At 41.8% G+C, this 20743-nt stretch overlaps 1 long non-coding RNA gene across 1 annotated transcript; it reads left to right on the forward strand.

Annotated features, from left to right (window-relative positions):
• The first annotated feature begins 1682 nt into the window (after positions 1-1682).
• LOC149470406 (uncharacterized) lies at positions 1683-9300 on the forward strand. Its single transcript, XR_016308849.1, has 2 exons — positions 1683-1845; positions 5457-9300. It is a non-coding gene; the product is annotated as an uncharacterized LOC149470406 (long non-coding RNA).
• The last annotated feature ends 11443 nt before the right edge of the window (positions 9301-20743 follow it).

The following is a 20743-nucleotide window of genomic DNA, read 5'->3' on the forward strand; positions in this document are numbered from 1 at the left end:
GGGTTCTATTTTGTTTTGGCAGTTTTGTTCTATTTTGTTGTTTTTGGGATTTTTTTTCAACCTTGCAACTCCAAACATCAAATCAATGCACTACTTTCCCCAGACTTTGTTTTGTAACATCACTATCCTACATTTCCCAGCTTTTAAAATTCCTGCAAAAATCTTCACTGCTCAAACACATGTGGCAGTTCTAGCCAGGGGGAGAGGCTGGAACACCCTCCCCCTCTAATCTCAATCCTTCCCCCCAATTTTTTTCTTCCTTCCCCATCTCTCCCAACCAACTCCCCCCCCCCCCCTTTTTTTCTTTCTCTCTTCTAAACTTAGGCCTTCCTACATTCCTTAAACTCTGGGGTCTCTGGAACAAGTCAATTCCCATTATAGTGGATACTATGACATGGTCTAACGCACGTTTGAATATGTTTTCCATGTGTGTTCACACATCTTTGTAGGACTACCTCTACCTCAAGGACCTCACATTCTGATCTCCTGTATACTTGGAATGCCTAACTGGAAGTGTGTTTGTTTTCTCTTTCTTTTGAATCATATTTTGTATTTGATCTATTTGGTTCTTTTTTGTGAACATTTTGTAAAACACTAATATAGGCGGAATGCAAAAAAAAAAAAACCTGCAAAAATGGGCGTTCAATTTTATCTAAAAACCAGAAAAAGTATGAAGTGTATAAGCTATCAGGAGTTTTATTCAATGCATGTGATGCACTGGGATCTTTTTGTTTTCAGTAAAGTGGCCATTTAAAGAGAATGAGGCTACTTTTCTAAGCTTCAAATAATAGAAAATTACCTGTCACAGTCACGTATGGATGCTAGCCAGCTTTATTTTGAAGCCATCAGTAAAAAAACAGCAAAGAATGAGTAAGTGAAAAAAGTGTCAAGGTTTTTTTGTAGCTTTTTGCTTTCTGATTTCCACCAATTGGAATTGGACACAGTTGGGCAAGGCTACGAAATGTGGCTGGTCCAGGCGTATTGGGTTCCCAAATAAGCAGCTTTCCTATTGTACTTTTCTAAGATACTAGGTTCTTTTGTAAGGAAATGCCCCCATCTGCCAATACTCACCCACTATGTGCTGGAAAGAAGGAATATGAACACTGCCACCTGATGAGGAGGATCAAGCTTACATAGGGTGGGTTAGCATGAACCAACAGATCAGTGAGGGTACACAGGAAACACAGGGAATGTATAGGTGGGTGAGCACCTGTCACTTTGTTCTTTTGCCTTGTATGATCAAAATAGCAAAGTCTCTCAAACAAGTAAGTGGTCAACAGTGAACAATATCCTGAACATAGGTCAGAGGGTTTTTTATGCAGTTGCAAATGTCTCTGTACAGCTCATATAGCAAATAATTAGATACCAGTGATCAATGGTCCTATGTAATAAAAGATTTCACATGGCATCTGACAGGACATCTGCCCATGCATGGCCAGCATAAGTATATCACAACAGTAATGCTTAATAGTTGGGAGCAGAATTTGTTTTCAGTTTGTTTATAGAAATGACCCAAATGAAAATTTACAAGACTTGAAGATCGAAAATGTTGAAGACTTGAAGAACGCCTTTGATCCAAAGGTGTCAGCAGATTCTGCTGCCAGAAGGAAATATTCTGGCTGTCATGTACAGTAGCTTTCCAAGACATGACACAGGAGCTACCCAACATGCAATTTACAGGGATGAGATGATCCACTTCGGCATTGGAGGGACTGACGCCGATGCTTTTTTAGCCCGGACAGACACATAGATGAAAGCAGCTTGAGAAAAAAAATATGAGAAAACTTTAATAAGCTTGCTTTGATTTCTAATGAATGTGACTGGACTGGAGCGGCCGGAAAATAGGTAAATATACACATCTTTCTTACACTGGTTAGTATAAGTGTTGGGGGGCGGGGGCAGTTGTAAGATTAGTTAGGTATATCTTGGAATCCAACATTTTAAGTTTTACCATGTAACTTCAGGTTAGGGGGTCTACAAGCGAGACTTTCTAGATGAGATAGCAGATCCAGATTGATAAAGAAAGGTGCATTTATTACACTGCAGTGGAGATAATATAGCATACAAAAATTCACCTCATGTGAGATGAACTAAGGTAATACAAAATATATATCTGTATCTTAAGCTTTGGACTATTACATATATAGACATAAAGTCTGGGCGTGATCATACAGAAATTCAGGCGTGGTCATACGGTTTTCATCCAATCAAATCTTCATATGCCTAACAGCAAACTCAGAGTTAAGTCCGGGTTAATAGCACATGATCAGTCCAAAATAGCATCCATCATGACAGTTACCAGTTCAAACTGGTTTGACCATAAGATGCTTTTCTTATCCTTGAAAGAGGAAGTTAACATTTTCTAGCCGTCTAGGTGTTTACCTCACAGTCATATACTTCAAATCACATTTCCTGAGAAGAGAAAAGGGAACTGCAGTAAAAACTCTTTTATAAATATATATATATATATATATATATATACAGTATATATACTTGTATATGTGTATATTAAAACATTCATATCAGACCCCTATATTTCTACTCAACCAGAACTGAAATAGAGGGGGAATCCTACAATGGGTACACCTATTCCTGTGTAACAGGGGATTTATCTCCCTTGGAAGAGATTGCTTCTCACTTCCTGTTGTGTCTACAGGACAGAAAGTGAACAGGGATATCTCCAGTGGGAAAGAGGAGGATTAATAAAAAACTGACAGGGGTAATACAGTTGACCTATTAGATATATTTACCAATTGTCAACCAAAGCCATTTTTAATTTTACACATGTACGTGGCAGTGGGGGCCTTACCTTTTTTATAATACTATATGGTACTTTTATTTTGTTTTACCTTTTAATTTTATTGCTATCACATAGGCATAGTAAAGTAGCAATGACAAGCCCACTTTAAGGAGATATTAGAAATCTATTAGATCCCTAGTATCACCTCTAGACCCCAATAAAGCTGATCAAGCACAGATCATGCTTGATCAGATTTTTCCCCTCAGCAGCTGTGAAATGACATGTGTGAACCCAGAAGTGACAAAATGTTTGTAACTTTCAGGTTTATATACATCCATTTGCTGATCTCCCTCCGTTCCATTCGCTGACACCTGCTGTGCCCATCTTGGGCCCACAGGATGGGCAGTGGGGCCCAAAATACATGGTGGGTGTAGTCAGGCGGTGGTGGTACCTTTGGGGCTTGTTTAAGTGATCAGGTAGCTGTAAAGCTGAATCACTTCCAAGAAAAAGCTGACAGTTGACTTATAGTATTCTATATACCAGCCTGCTCCACCAACTTTAAAAGGTGCTGGTAGACAAATGGTTAAAGCCCAAATCTATCTTGGGCAAATATTTAATATTTAAAAAAAACATTGTTTACTGGCACTTTCCCATCAATCCAGTGATGCAATGTCTCTCCTCTTCACAGTTGAATGAAGCCCAGCATCATTCGACTTCTTTTAGGGGGTAGGGTGACCAAACAAGGGTGAAGATCTCAAGCCCGGAGTTTTGTTTTAAGGTGGAAAAGCTACTGACAACGTGCACAGGAAAGATCTTCTCTGTGAGGAATGACATGAACATTCCAGTGAGGACACTCTACTCCTTCAAATAAAAATCATTCCTTGCTTTGATATATTGCCAATATGGGATTATCTCAGACATGGCTATAACAGACAGCATATCATATAGGCCATTACTAAGCCTGTCTGTGGTCAGTGGTAATTCAAGGAATGGAGCAGAAAGCCAGTGTCATGCCTTGCCGTATTATTCATACATATCAATGTTAGTAGCACTGTCCCATATATTACAAGGTAATGCATTTAGGATGACAGAGTCAGACTTTTAATGTCATTGGGTGATGCACTTCATAGAGATGAAGTCAGACTTTGTTATAGGTGCATGATTATCTGATACTTTTATAGGAAAAGACAGGGTTATTTAGAGGTGGTTTCATGTCTAACAGAAGTAGAAAAGTTTAATTATTACCAAAAGCAACCAATCCGATTACAGATATTAATATTAAAAAGCAAGATTAAAGTTTCATATTAGTCTGGATTGATACTTTCCATGAGTGTTTTCATGTGCTGCCATTGTCATTAATGGGTCCTATAATACACATCAAGCATTTAAAAAATGGACAACATTTAGCAATGTGTCACACAGATGTGAGCTAGCACTAAAGAATGACCAATGTAGTCTTCTTTCAGTGGGGTTTATGGGAAATGACCCTTCCTAAGCAGGATATTGCACTAACCCTGTAGGTAAATAAGAGAACCAGAACCTTCACTAAGTGGAAGAGTGGGTTTGATAATAAAGTTGGCAGTGCCTCCAGCTAGGACATGGCCTCTGTGAACAGAGGGGACCCCTTCCTGGTAAATTAACCAGTGGTCTAATCAAATGAATTGGGAGCAGAAAACCTATTGCAAATAGCATATAACATTATCCATAGGTGCATAGATGCAGACCAGTATAAAAGTAATGCAAACTTTATATAAGAAAAGAGTAACATCCATCATACAAATAGGTATTATCAGCAAAGGGCTTGATGGAAGTCCTGGTGGAATTGGGCATATACTGTATACCCGAGTCCTTTGACTACATACTATGTGCTATAAAGTGCCCCTCTTTATCATATATGCATTAGATATTAATACTGCCTTTCCCTCCTTCTCCAGATGTCTAGTGTATATTGCTTGTTCAGTGTAAGACCAACCTCACCCTCTGCTTACTATTGGAACCCTCCATCCTAGAACCTTTCATCCTTGGTCAACATGGTTTGCAGAGGTGAGAAGCACAGCACTAAGGAACCAAACCAATTCCAACCTGCAGGATGTATGCAGCAAACTGAGCTTAATGTATGCTATTAATCCTGATTCAGAGAGCTTTGTAAAAATTAACAAAAAGCACATTTCTGCTGAAAGTAAAGAGCCTTCTGTCAGCAGAGATGCATTTTTTTCATCTGTGTGGAGCTGCCGGGATCAGGAGGATTAACATCGTACACTAAACTCAGCCTGCTACATGTATCTAGCAGTCTACATAGCTGAATAGGCATCTCAATGTTATGTTACTAATCTCACCCCAGTCACGGCTGCTGGTGGAAGGGGGCTTGGCTGGTGAAGAATGCTTGGTTGCTGCTGGTTATGGGGTTCGTTAGATACACTAATACCCAGAGGAACCAAATTTACTGAGTGACCATATTTTTTTTACAATGCAGTAAGTGTGCTAACATTCACTGAATTCTATGTAATCAGCTGCAGTCAGATATCCCACGACTCTTAACATGTCATCCTCAGATTACTAATAGAACAAAGTGAGGGACTGGTGCTCTACAACAACTACTGAATGAAAGGCCAAAGGCTGTGCTCCTTATACAGTATGTATTTCAAGGCTTAGTTTTCATTCTTGATTGGAGAGACTCCTTCATCCTGTTGTTTATTTTTTGATATTTATTTTTTAGGGCCCATGTATGCATTAGCCATTCTGAAGCCCCTGAAGAGAGACAAACGGGCGCTTCCATGCCTGAGCAGTTGTTCTAGTGGCCGACAAAAACAAATAGGAAGCCAACTTCCGCTGGTGAGCCAAGATACCTGGTATGGGACAATGAAGCAAACCGTACCAAGCATCCCGGCGTATAGGGAGATGAAACAAGGTGAAAAGGAGGCCAAACACACGAGACCAAAAACCAATCAGTCTCGGGCATGACCACCAGATATGCAATACATCACCACGATGGCCACAACCCCTGAAAGCATCGATCACTGCAGCGCCTCCAGCATGGTCATATTAAAAGAACATTTAGCTATAAACGACCAGGCCCTATTTCAGTCCTCCAGATCCATGACTGCCCTCAAGGTCGCACTCCCATTGAGCGACATATGAGAGAGAAATATGAGTTGAGCGTCTGTTCAAAGCTGCATAAAGAAGGGAAATAAGGCCCGGGGCACCCGGACGCTGTTGACAAAGCTGTACAAAAGCAGATTTCCAAAACAGGAAAGCAGAGGTGCCCCACAGTGAGGTCAGCCAATGCCGCAATTGAAGGTAATGAAAAAACTCCGCCAGAGGGACATCCCGTGACTCCCAAAGAGATTTCCAGGTGGGGAAGGGCCGAGAAGTCAAAAAATGGTGCACCTGTGAAAAACCATTGGCCACCCACCAAGAAAACACCCTTGCTTGATCTAAACCTGCTGGGAAAAGAGGGTTGTTAACAATTGGGAGCAAAGGTAGGAAAGGTGACATCAGGCCACTGGAGTAGCATACCAACTCCCACACTTGTAAGCCATGGAGCAAAATCGGACTCAGTGCCATAGGGCGTAGGGCAGGGGGAATCCATAGAAGCATCAATGTCTCAATAGGGGCACAATTAGGCAGTTCCAGCAGGACCCAGAGAGGAACATCAGAGGAAGCGTGCAACATAGACAGCGGGACAATCTGGCTTGCCTGATAATACTTAGTTATATTAGGCACCCCAAGACCACCTTGGAGTCTATGAACAAAAAGCGTATTTCTGGAGACTCTGGGATGCTTATCAGCCCAGATAAAACGCATAATATTTGCCTGGATCAATCGAAGGAAATGGGGAGGAACCTGCATTGGGAGTGTGCGAAAATAGAATAACAATTTCAGCAAGATGGTCATTTTCACTGAATTAACCCGTCCTATCCAAGACAGGTGCGGAAATTGCCAGGAGTGCATAAGAGAGGACACAGAGCGAAGCAATGGATAATAATTTGCAGCAAACAACGAGTCATAGGTGGGGGTCAAGCGAATGCCTAGGTATTCAAGAGAAGAGGAAGCCTATTTGTAAGGGAAGTGGGATTGTAGGCGTAAAACCAAATCTGAGGCCAAAGTAATATTGAAAACAACAGTCTTATCCAAATTAATACGGAGACCCGAAATCAAGGCGAACCGCACAAGAACCTGTTGCAAATTTGGAAGCGTCGTCAGGGGATTAGTGAGAGTCAAGAGGGCATCGTCCGCAAAAAAGTTCAACTTAAACTCCTGCCCCACGTATGGAACACCCGATACATTACAATCGTCCCGGAGCGCTAAAGCCAGCGGCTCAAGTGCCAGGACAAAGAGCGCCAGGGACAGGGGGCAGCCCTGTCTCGTCCCTCGCCAAATAAGAAAGGGATCTGAAAAATACCTAGTGTATTTAATGGAAGCCAAGGAGGAAGAATACAAGGCTTGAATCCAAGAAAGAATAGAATCCCCAAAACCCCAACGAGACAGCACAAACCGCAGATATTCCCAGGATAGAGAATCAAAGGCTTTATACAGTATATGTCTAAAGACAGTAAGAATCCCGGGATTTTCTGCTGTTGTAGAAAGTGTATAAGATGGACCACCTTACGAATGTTATCACCCGCCTGCCTCCCAGGGATGAACCCTACTTGGTCCCTGTGGACCAGACTACGCAAATATTTATTGATACAAAGACTAAGGATCTTGCCCAATATCTTCAGGTCTTCATTAAGAAGAGAAATGGGCCGAAAGGCTTGCAGTTCCTGCACACCATCGGTCGTCTTAGGATTCATGGAGATATGAGCTCTAAGCGTGTCCGGAGAGGGCAAAGAGCCCTGTCATAACTCGTTGAAATAATCAGCCAAGAAGGGCGCCAACAGGGTTGCAAATTTCTTATAATAAAGACCTGAAAAGCCATTGGGACCTGGGGCTGCGGTGGACCGTAGAGATTTGATAGCTTGAAGCACTTCCAATATGGTGACACTGGCGTTGAGGGCCATCTGCGCTGCCTCAGATAATATAGGAAGTCGGAGATCTTGGAAGAATGCTTCTGCCTGAGCCACAGGGAAGGGATCTGGTTTAGCATAAGGCGCGAAAGGAAGTCTGCAAAACGGGAAACAATCTGCTGGGGATTAGAAGTACAGCCACCAGAGGGAAGTCGCAATCGGATCGGTTTGTGTGGTTTCCCCACAGAATTGAGTTTCCTGGCCAGCATCGGGTTGGGTGTCTTTTTAACTACTTGTCCTCCAGAGGATTTACCCCCCTTCCTGACCAGGCCATTTTTTGTGTTACAGCACTGTGTTACTTTGACAATTGCGCAGTCATGCAACGTTGCACCCAAATGAAATTTGCATCCTTTTTTTCCCACTAATTGAGCTTTCTTTCAGTAGTGTTTGATTGCCTGTGCATTTTTTATTTTTTGCTCTATAAAAAGAAAAAACAATTTTGAGAAAAAAAAGCTATATTTTTTACTTTTTGCAATTAAACATGTCCAGTAAAAATTTTTTAAAATAAAATTTCGTTAGAAATTTAGGCCAAAATGTATTCTGCTATATGTCTTTGCTAAAAAGAATCCCAATTCGTGTAAATTAGTTGGTTTACGTGAAAGTTTACGTGATAGCGTTTACAAATGGCAGTATATATACTGGGATTTATTTTTTTTTTTTACTAGTAATCGCGGCGATCAGCGACTTATAGCAGGACTGCGGCGGGCATTCTGACACTAGGGGGGAACTGACTTGGTGTCACTGACATCCCCATTAACACCAATACAGTGATCAGTGCTAAAAAGAGAGCACTGACACTGTACTAATGGCATTGGGCAAGAAGGGGTTAACATCAGGGGCGATGAAAGTGTTAAGTATGTGCTGTGTGCTCTTTTACTATGTGCTGTGTCCGTGTGCTTCACTGTAAGCACAGTGCTTTGCATGGCTGTGCCGAGCACAGCCATCCAAAGCAGTGTGCACGAGCTAACAGGAAGGAGAACTGTTTTGTTTACAAACAGCTCTCCTCCCCATCGGAGATGCTCGGCAATCACCGGGCGTCGGCTAGTAATCACCAGCCGGGACACGAATAGCGGCACAGGTAAGGTGCGCGTCCCTACCCAGAAATGCAAAATCACGCATATATATGTGATTTTGTGCAGCTGTGCCACCCTGTAGCAGTATTTCTGCTATAGGGTGGTCAGGAAGTGGTTAAATATTGGGCAAGTGGTCAGAACACAATTTTCAGGTTTTTTTCCTGCAAATAAATTACATTGCACTGTTTATTTGTAGAATGTTATATAAATGAATACATAGCACAGTGGCTAAGTGGTTAGCACTTCCTCCTAGTAGCACTAGGGTTGTTGGTTCAAATCCCAGCTATGGCACTACCATCATGGAGTTTGCATTTTCTCCCTGTGCCTGTGTGTGTACTGAGCAAGCCAATATTTGGGGACTTTTTTGCACATGAATAACACTCAAATGCTGGCTTCTATATTTAAAATAAATGTTGGATGTCCTATTCTCACTGGGGCCTTGTAGAAACTATTAAACACTAGGCACATAGTTACAACATTATTTTGAGGGCTTTTTTTGCAAATAAATTACATTCTAATGTTGATTTCTCCAGTGTAAAATTGATGGTTGAGGATCCAGCTCAAAATAGGACCTACTACAAAAGAGTAAATACTGGTCATGTAGACACATTTTGTGGGGTTTTTTTGTGCTTTTTTTTTGGTGGGGTGGGGGAATTAAATAATACTTAAATATTGATTTCTGTATTTAAAATTACAATAGGTATATACAGTGTATGATTAAATAATGCACACATAGCCGTAACAATATTCTGGGGGATCGTCTCTGAATAAATGACACTCAAATGTTGATTTATAGATTGTAAAATGGATGTTTGGGGTTCTGTTCAAAATAGGGCCTACAAAATGATATAATAATGGTAAGGTAGGTAGAACAGTATTTTGGACACTTTTTTCTACAAATAAATGACACTCAGATGTTGATTTAAAGATTGTGAAGTAGGTGGTTGGGCTCCCGAAACAAATATTTGAATACTAAACATATAGGCACAATATTTAGGTTTCTATACTTACCTGTTCTGTAGCACTGTCTCCCACAGACTTACTAATCCAGCTATGGTGAGCCACTCTTTTTTCAGCTTCAATGACACCCAGCATGGTGAAGTGTCACTTTACATTGTTAGTCAGCTGAGAAGTGTCACCATACATTGGTGTTCAGTAGTAAAGTGCCCCCTTACATTGATTGTCAGTTGCATAGAGCCCCCTTGATTTTTTATGTAGGTGATGAAATGCCCCCTCACATTGGAGGTCAGTGGTGAAGTGTCCTCTTATATTAGTAGTCACTGGTGAACTGTCCCCTTCAATTTGTGGTGATGTGCCCCCTATATTGGTAGTCAGGGTGAAGTTCCCCCTTACATTGGTGATAGGTGGTGAAGTTCCCCCTTACATTGGTGATAAGTGGTGAAGTTCCCCCTTACATTGGTGATAGGTGGTGAAGTTCCCCCTTACATTGGTGATAGGTGGTGAAGTTCCCCCTTACATTGGTGATAGGTGGTGAAGTTCCCCCTTCCATTGGCAGTCAGTGGTGAAGTGCCCCTTCACATTGATGGTCAGTGGTGAATGCTACTTTACATCAGTAGTCAGTGGTGAAGCGCCCGTTTACATGAATAGCAGGTGGTGACGTACCCACTCACATTGGTGGTCAGTGGTGAAGTTCCTCCTTACACTGGTAGTCAATGGTGAAGTGCCCCTCACATTAGTCATAGGGGGTGAATGCCATTTTACATCGGTAGTCAGTGGTGAAGTGCCCCTTTACATTGATAGTAGGTGGTGAAGTACCCACTCACATTGGTGGTCAGTGGTGAAGTTCCTCCTTACACTGGTAATCAATGGTGTAGGGGGTGAATGCCACTTTACAAGAGTAGTCAGTGGTGAAGTGACCCCTTACATTGGTAATTAGTAGTGAAGCGCCCCCTTATGTTAGTGGCATGTGGTGAGATGCCCCCTTCCATTGGTTGTAGGTGGTATAGTTCCCTTTTACATTGGTGGTCAGTGGGAAGAATACATACAATTGCAATTATAATATTTGTCAGTAGTTGCTTAGTTCCAACATTGCTGATTCTGCTAAATTACATCAGTGCTAAAATTATGCAGATGATGACATTCATCCACGCAACAGTGCATGCATACAATCTCTTCTCTCACTTCATTGGCTACATGCTTGTTCTCTGGAAAAGAAACCGAAAATGTAATAATTTATGACCTGAAATATAAAAACAAAAAACTGTAAAAAAGAGGTACATCACCTACAATGAGCAGAAGGTCATCACAGCATTTTTAACATTAAACTGTGGATTATGAAGAGTTATGCAAAGTTAGTAACAAGGAAGAGATGGTTCATTTAATGAAAGATGTTTGTTCTCCAGGATTACTCCTGGAATGAGGACTTTCCTTCACACTTATAGCACATATCTAAGCTTGATTTATAAATGGAAAGTTTCCATTAGTAAATCTTCTAGTGACAGCTCTGGATAAATAAGAGAGTAGCTTAAATGTCAAATGCACAGCAGTGGAATGTGTCTTCGGCCAAAAGTCAGAAGGCGTTAGGACAGTCAGTGTTTCAATTAAGCTTCATGTTTCAGCATTTAAAAATAGTCTAAACTGCAACCCTTTATGTATAGAAAACGAACATGTTACAAATGAGTCGTTCTGCAACAAAAATGAAAACACAAAAAATATTAGCTGCAATTAATAGGAGATAAAATGTATGTAACCCTAGCAATGATATTTATTTATTTATTTTTTTATTTATTACAGGTACTTATATAGTGCTATCAATTTACGCAGCGCTTTACATATATATTGTACATTCACATCAGTCCCTGCCCTCAGGGAGCTTACAATCTAAGGTTCACAACTCACATTCATACATACGCATACTGTGGCCAATTTAGACAAGGGCCAATAAACCTAGCAGCATGTTTTTGGAATGTGGGAGGAAACTGGAGTACTCGGAGGAAACCCATGTAGGCAAAGGAAGAACATATAAACGTCAGGCAAATAGTGTCATAGTGTCAGAGCTGTTCTATGTCCTGTGCATATCTGTCTGTATTATCTGGATGAGAACACCCTAGTTCTGATCCTGGACTACAGAACAATTAGGTTTGATGTTGTGGAGCTGAGGAGACTGGGAACGATTCAGTAGTTTAGCAAAAGACAACTGGGCATGGCTGAAGGCTTTCAGTCCACAATAAAGCTTTGTGTTCTTGGCTCCAAATAGGAATTTAGAAGATGAGTGAAGTTCCAGCAGATCAACAGGTAGTAATAGTGATAGAAATTGACTTAATGTGACTGTATTGCAGTGAGGTACCACATACACTCTATTGCCAAAAGTATTGGGATGCCTGCCTTTACATGCACAACTTTAATGGCATCCCAGTCTTAGTCTGTAGGGTTCAACATTGAGTTGGCCCACCCTTTGCAGCTATAACAGCTTCCACTCTTCTGGGAAGGCTGTCCACAAGGTTTAGGAGTGTGTCTATGGGAATGTTTGACCATTCTTCCAGAAGTCATTTGTGAGGTCAGGCACTGATGTTGGAGGAGAAGGCCTGGTTCTAGGTATCCGCTCTAATTCATCCCAAAGGTGTTCTATCAGGTTGAGGTCAGAACTCTGTGCAGGCCAGTCAAGTTCCTCCACCTTAAACTCATTCATCCATATCTTTATGGACCTTGCTTTGTGCACTGGTGCGCAGTCATGTTGGAACAGGAAGGGGGCATCCCCAAACTGTTCCCAAAGAGTTGGGAGCATGAAATTATCCAATATGTCTTGGTATGCTGACACCTTAAGATTTCCCTTCACTGGAACTAAGGGACCAAGCCCAACCCCTGAAGAACAACCCCACACCATAATTCCCCCTCCACCAAACTTTACACTCGGCACAATGCAGTCAGGCAATTACCATTCTGGCAACCGCCAAACCAAGACACATCCATCAGATTGTCAGACAGAAGCATGATTCGTCACTCCAGAGAACACGTCTCCACTGCTCTAGAATCCAGTGGCAGTGTGGTTTACACCACTGCATCCAACGCTTGCATTGCACTTGATGATGTAAGGCTTGGATGCAGCTGCTCGCCCATGGAAACCCATTCTATGAAGTTCTCTACACACTATTGTGCTAATCTGAAGGCCACATGCAGTTTGGAGGTCTTTAGCTTTTAATTCTGCAGACACTTGGCGACTTCTGGCACTGTACGCTTCAGCATGCGCTGACCCCTTTCTCTGTCATTTTACGTGGCCTTCCATTTCATTGCTGTTGTTCCCAGTTGCTTCCACTTTGTTATAATTCCACTAACAGTTGACCGTGGAATATTTAGTAGCAAGGAAATTTCACGGATGGATTTATTGTACAGGCGGCAACCTATCACGGTAACAAACTTGAATTCACCAAGCTCCTGAGAGCAACCCATTCTTTCACAAATGTTTGTAGAAGCAGTCTGCATGCTTAGGTGTTTGATTTTTACACCTGTGGCCATGAAGGTGATTGGAACATCTGAACCCAATTATTTGGAGGAGTGTCCCAATATAGTGTATTTTTTTATTTATTTTGCCTTGCCATGAACTTTATAATGGCTTTAAGGCTTTAATACTCTGCCATAATTACACAAAGGTTTCATCTTTGTCCCCGTTGTAGTTAGAAGTTTTTGCTGATGTAGCCCCTAGGCTTAGTGCAGAAATGCAAGGCTTTTATTGACAATCAAAAACCGACCAAAACAAAAGGCGCTATTTTGACTGATCTTCAGCTGACAAATAGTTACATTGCAAATGTTGTAAGCTCAGTTAAATTGCAATAATATTCTAGGCACATTCATCTCAAGGTGGAAGAGAGATGGTCGCCAATCACTTTAAAGTTAGACTCCTATAGGGCTTTTTCATTAGTGCATAGAGAATAATAGGAAGGAGGGTGGAGGGAGTACAGGATACCTGCGGGTTTTCTACATAAAGCACAGTCTTTATTCTTTTGTACATCTTTCTAAATTTTCTTGCCCCTCTCTAACAGAATTATAGTGGCTGAACACATAAACATAGGACATGACTCATTAGCAATTGAGCTTCAAGTGGTATCTCAATCTTTATTTGCCAAGCAGGACACTATTAAAGGTGCCTGTTTCTACGTTCCATTCAACCATCCTCTCACCATCTCTTTTGTTGATACTGTAGGTCAGAACAGGACATAATTGCAAAAAACATCTTCAGGGTTTCCTCACAGGAGGGAAGATTCATGCAGTGCTCCAAACCCTAGGTCCTAAGGCCTGGGAGAGAGTTCTCCTGAATGCATCCTAACCAGGCAGGAGTTCAAGCAGGAAGATCACATGCCAGGAAGTACCTCAAACATTTATTATCTTCTCAAACAGTTCACTGTGTCCTTCTAAATCATTACTCCTCCAAAACCCAAATGCCATCATTGTGAACATAGTAGGGGTGCTACATGCTTGCTTCTCCCTTGCTATGGGGATACTAGCCCACATCAAAAAACAACAAACACAAATTCCTAGCTCACTTACCAGCCAGCCTGCAACAGATCAAAATACCCTGTCTAACAGTACATGTTAAAACAAAGGGTTTAGTTTGCACACATTTTCTAATACACTATTTGTGTAAGCCGCAGAGGCCACTGCATAGCACCCTAGTTTCTGCAGTCTTAAGTCTATAAATGCTGAGAGTCTCCAAAGTTGGACCACATATCTATGTTGCAACCTCCTAGCGGAGCTAGGGGCAGCTAGACCCTAATAGTTAGACAGGAGCTGCTAGCAGCTCAGGTGTAATAGCCAGAAGAGTCAAATTGTGGTCAGGGCTGAGAGACTCTGCAGACCAGCCCCTCTGGAATTTCCCCCTGCTCTGAGGTTTTTGAAGAAGGGCCTTGAAGGCAGTGGATGGATCTGAGGAGTGGCTGGCTGCACTCTTGAGGGACCTCAGCCAAGTAGCAGCAGCCATCCCGCAAGTGGTACAGGAGAGGATCTGAGCAGATAGGGGAAAGAGCACTCTGGTGGGAAACCAGATTATCCCCTTGCTAGTAACTGTGCACCTTATGCAAAGAAACAGGAACCGGATTCCCTGCTCAGGAAGAAAGTCACCAGATTTCTGGCTGAAGAGGAGTTCATCTAGGGTCTGTGGTGGTAAAACTAGGAGCTGCTGGCTAGCACTCCACTAGTGACTGTGTTGCTGAAGGAGAGAAGCTTGTGAATAGTTCAGGAAATTGTCCTCAAATATCAGTTCCCTTGGGCATCCTATACACCCTTACCCTATCCAAGGTCTAATCTCATCAATAAATACCAAAACCAAAGCTCAAGGGCTGGTTTCTGTCTCTGGATGAAAGTATGTTTAGAAAATGCTGAATGACTGTCTGTGCATTACTATAGGGGGACCCAAATTCATCAGCAATCCCTAAGGGGGTAGTGCTACATATAATAATGGATAGATACAGGGCAGGTATGCCTGGAGGAAGTCCACCCAACTTAAAGGTATAGGACACCCAGCAATAGCACAATGGCAGCGAAAGAATCCAGTGCACCCCTTCACAACAGTGCAAACAAAAGGCAACTACCCCAACCTATAAATGGCCTTTGCAGAAAGGAGCACATAGAAGGGCAACGCATGTCAAAAAACATTAAATACAATTTTCAGCTCACTTACCAGTCAGCCTGCAACAAACTGAATTACTCTGTCTAACAGTTTATGTTAAAACAAGGGTTTTGCCTGGTGTTAGGCTGTTTGGTTTTGGGAGGGGTAAATCCATTATTTTTAAAAAAACGTTTTTAATAAAAAAAAATGGCACATTTCTCTTAGTGTTAAAATTGTTTATAAACACATAAGAGGCATGGAGGAGCTCAGCTATGAGGAAAGATTAGGGGAACTGAATTTATTCTCTCTTGGGAAGAGGAGATTAAGGGGGGATATGGTCAACATGTATAAATACATCAGTGGTTCATATAGTGAACTCGGTGTAGAGTTATCCACCTTGAGGTCATCACAGAGGACAAGGGGGCACTCTTTACATCTGGAGGAAAAGAAATGTAGTCTCCAAACACGGAAAGGTTTCTTCACAGTAAGAGCTGTGAAAATGTGGCATAGACTCCCTCAAGAGTTGGTTCTGGCCAGCTCAGTGGATTTCTTTAAAAAAGGCCTGGATTCTTTCTTGGATACACAGAATATAACTGCTTACTATGTATAGGTAAAGTTGATCCAGGGAATGTCATATTGCCTCTCAGGGGATCAGGAAGGAATTTTTTCCCCTGCAGGAGCAAATTGGATCATGCTTTGCTGGGTTTTTTTTGCCTTCCTCTGGATCAACTGTGGGTATAGGATTATAGCTTTTTTTATGGTTGAACTGGATGGACTTTTGTCTTTTTTTCAGCTAGACTAACTATGTAACTATAAACACAGTTCCAGCACCCTGAAGAGCATGTTGGCAAATGAATGAAAGGTTATGCCTGTTATTTACCAAGATTCACCAAAACATTCCCTCCAAGATACAACCAGAAATAAGAAAATAACTTCTACTCTATTTTTAATATTCACATCACATTCCACTTGGTAACATTTGATTAGGCAAGATTCTCCCATCAGCTGCCTGCATAATAAATGGAGTGAATTTTGGCAGAAACTGATGTATCAATCATGTTAATTATCAAAACAAATATTTGGGTCAAATGTTCACTGGGCAAATCTTTGATAAATATACCCCTTAGGGCAGTGATGGTGAACCTTTTAGAGACTGAGTGTCCAAATTGCAACCCAAAACCCACTTATTTATCTCAAAGTGCCAACACTGCAATTAAACCTGGATACTGAGGTTTTAGTTTAGAAAAAACAACCCATACATTAAAATCTTTTGTCTTAAAAGAAAAACACAATAACAGAGCTTCCACTGACCAACAGCACAAGGGGGCAAAGTTCCACTGACCACCAGCACAAGGGAGCAAAGTTCCACTGACCACCAGCACAAGGGGGCAAAGTTCCACTGACCACCAGCAAAGGGGAAAAAGTTCCACTGACCACCAGCACAAGGGACCAAGGTTCCACTGACCACCAGCACAAGGGGGCAAAGTTCCATTGACCACCAGTACAAGGGGGCAAGGTTCTACTGACCACCAGCACAAGGGGGCAAAGTTCCACTGACCACCAGCACAAGGGGGAAAGGTTCTACTGACCACCAGCACAAGGGGGCAAAGTTCCACTGACCACCAGCACAAGAGAGCAAAGTTCCACTGACCACCAGCACAAGGGGGCAAAGTTCCACTGACCACCAGCAAAGGGGAAAAAGTTCCACTGACCACCAGCACAAGGGACCAAGGTTCCACTGACCACCAGCACAAGGGGGCAAAGTTCCACTGACCACCAGTACAAGGGGGCAAGGTTCCACTGACCACCAGCACAAGGGGGCAAAGTTCCACTGACCACCAGTACAAGGGGGCAAGGTTCTACTGACCACCAGCACAAGGGGGCAAAGTTCCACTGACCACCAGTACAAGGGGGCAACGTTCCACTGACCAGCAGCACAAGGATGCAAGGTTCCACTGACCACCAGCACAAGCTAAAATGTAGTGTTAATAAAAACTAATGTATTAAAACTCACAGCCAGTCCTTGGCAGTGTACTGACTGGCCATGCGAAAGCTTGGACGAGTCGCAGCTAATGAGTTGCGGCTCGTGAATTGCTGCTACTCCTTTCCGAGCATGTGCATGGCCCCTATGTGTGCTGGTATCTTATGCTTGGCTGCTGGGGCGTTGCTGGGGCAACTTGGCTCACTTGCCGACAGAGAGGGCTCTGTGTTTCCCCGCTGTGGCACTTGTGCCATAGGTTTGCCGCTACTGCCTTAGGGCTTTTAAAAGCATTGTACATCCACAAATGTATTTTCTTTTTTATGTTTTGTTTGATGCACACCCTACACTAGTTCATGAAGCTAACAAAATGTAGAAGATGTTCTATGACCATATAAAAGCAGAAGGCTGCAGGTCAAGTGTTTTATACAGAGATGTCTAATTTAACTTCATACCATGCATAGTGATAAATACACATGTATTCACCTCCTTAATAAAAAGGATGAGCTATTGTCATGTTGTCATTTATAATACCAGTAGTGGGTAAGAGTCACAGAGAGTTGTGGCTGACGACAGCACAAAGGATATTTTAAGCCGCCAGTGTCAGTTTAGTGGAGGGTTCTGCAAAGCTGACATGTTCCAGAATAGAGTCCTAAGACCTTCTAGACAATTATAGCAATTTCTATTTAACAAAAAAAGTATTATTTTAGGACCAGTATGTCTGAATTTTATTTACATAAAAGAACAAATATTAAAGTATAAATTTTAAAAAATAGTGTAGCGCTGCCATGATTAATAATAATATTTACACATTACCCATGTATACTAGAATCATTAAATTAAATATATATACACATGTGATTATAATTAAAATATATCCTTAAGTGTGTGATGTATCAAAATAAAGCTCAGATACTAATTAAAATATATTAAAAAAATCATCAAAAAGTGAAAAATTGAATCAATAGTGAAAAAATCAATCAATATAATGGGAAATTCATATAAAAACAATATAATAGGAAATTCACATAAAAAATGTGTCCATAAATATATATAAAGAGTCCTTTTGAATATTAGTTCAAAAAGACCTGCTTCAACAAATGGATCAGTAATACTCTTTATATGCGCTCACCTCCTTTTTAGCCTAATTGATATTTAGGATAAAATATCTTTTTGTTCTATATGGACAGATGAAATGCTCCTGCCCTAGAAATCCTTCTCAGATGATATAGCGTTGTAATATTCTTATATTTCCACCTGGTGTCTCTCCAATGCACTGATTCCTGTATTGGTTATGGATGGATGGATTCCTCCTTCTCACCTCCAGGGGTCTAATTCCTCCTTGTGTCCCCTCAACTACTCCACATAAGTGGTATCAGAAAGAAGAAAAAACATTGTGCCTTATCCTTTTAAGTATTTTATTTGTATAAGCTGTATAATACTGTCAGGGCAGGGCTGTGGAACGGACAGGTAGGCCTAGTGGCAGGGTAACACACTGGCTGACGACAACCACCACCAACAGACCAAAGTCCCTCAGGGCGCGGAGTCTAAGTCCCAGGCTGCCCTTCACCAGGGCCCCTGATGGTGGGGATGGACTTGACGCAGCCAGGAACCAGGTCGCGGCCCCCGAGACACCCCGGCTGCGGTAATGGCCGCCACCAATGGCGTGTAGCTGGTGAGAATGACAATAGCGTAGTCAGGCAGACCGGGTCGACAACAACGGGACAAAACGGTACAGAACAGTAGACAGAGAATCACAGGTCACGGGCCGGGTTCAGCAACGGAAGGTCAGATCGAAGGAAAACACAGAGAATGGTCTTAGTCACAAGCCGAGTCAGATACCAGAAGAGTCACGAGCGTATACACAGAGCTGTAGCAAGACAAAGACACAAGACACAAGTGCAAAGAGCATGTGCGGATCACAGGCTTATGTGTACTCAGCCACACCCCTCTGGGGGATGGACCTCAGAGACCTGAAGGCATAAAAGATTCCCACCATGCTCAGCAGAAATCCAAGATGGATGCCAGCACATGGAGTAACATAACCTCTGGGAAAAGGTAGGACCTTGACAAATACCACTCACATTATTAAAAAATAAATTGCGCCTTTTTGGTTAGGTACAAGCCTTTGTGTGTGCTCTGCACACTTTCTATACTCGCTGTGAATAGCCGACAAACGTGGTGATGTCAGAGCCCCTCCCCTACGCGTTACACCCCCGGATCACGTGGCTTCATCACGTTATCCGGTGGCGTAACGTGTGATCAGGTGGAAGTGGAATCTTTTTGCAGTGTGTGAGCCACCATTGATGAAAGAGTCTCTGGAGATCATATAGTGAGAAGATATTACCCGTGAAGGATCCAAGTGTGATCCGAAAGGCGCATTGGCCCATTGGGTCGTGTTAAGGAGGTGAGGGGGCATTTTAGCAATTGAAGGATATATATCGGCTTGTTTGCACATGCACTGTACCACCTGCATGTCCTGAAGTATTGAAGCACTTTTTTTGCAAATCTTTTGGACGTTTCTTTATTTTATATATTGGACGTTTCTTTATTTTATATAATTGATTTTTTTCACCATTTTGTATTTTTTATAGTTTTTCATCACATGTTTATTGCTGTGAATTGTACAGTTTTTCAATGTGCTTATTGGTTTTTGGGGTTCAAGCACTTGTCACTTTGTTATATGATTATCCCGCATTTGGGATTCATTGTGTATGACACTCGGTGTATGTTTACAATCACGTTTTCTGGGATTGGGGTGTTTTACTTTTTTATCCACCATACATTGAGTCCAATTTAGGACCAAATTGACGGATTCACAATATTTACTATTTATGTGGCACATAACTTTATGCTTCAGATCCCTGTAGGATCTTATCACAATTTTAATATATGAGTATATATATGTTTATATGTTTATGTTATTTATTTTAGCGCTGCACCAATTTATTTTAGTATTTTGTGTTTATGCACCTATAGGTATAGGATTGGGGTGTTAGCAGCTTCATATTATTTATAGGCCCATATAAAGCGCAGGGGGATTACCACTTTAATTTGGGATGAGGAGTTAGCATGAGCGAAGAATATAAAACATTCTGTGTACAATCATAAGCTCGGGTTTGGAATGGGGCAGTTGGCCTGCTAATTAGTCGCCACCACTGTGGTGCAGGATGCTTGTGAAAAGAGGCCTCTCAAAGTAAATGTTTTCTGGACAGCACTGAAGCTGTGTAGAAGGGAGTCCTAAGTTCAGTAACTTAGTTTCTGACCCCCCAAAACTGCTTGATAAGGAAGATAGACCTCCAACAGGAACTGGCTTAAAGGCTAAGTTCACCTTTAGAAACATGTTACACACTACTCGTGTATTTAAGATACCCTCCTGTGATAGCG

This window comes from Staurois parvus, unplaced genomic scaffold (genome assembly GCF_062004578.1).
Source record: "Staurois parvus isolate SC_StPar_1 unplaced genomic scaffold, SC_StPar_1.0 ptg000047l, whole genome shotgun sequence".
Classification (NCBI taxonomy): domain Eukaryota; kingdom Metazoa; phylum Chordata; class Amphibia; order Anura; family Ranidae; genus Staurois; species Staurois parvus.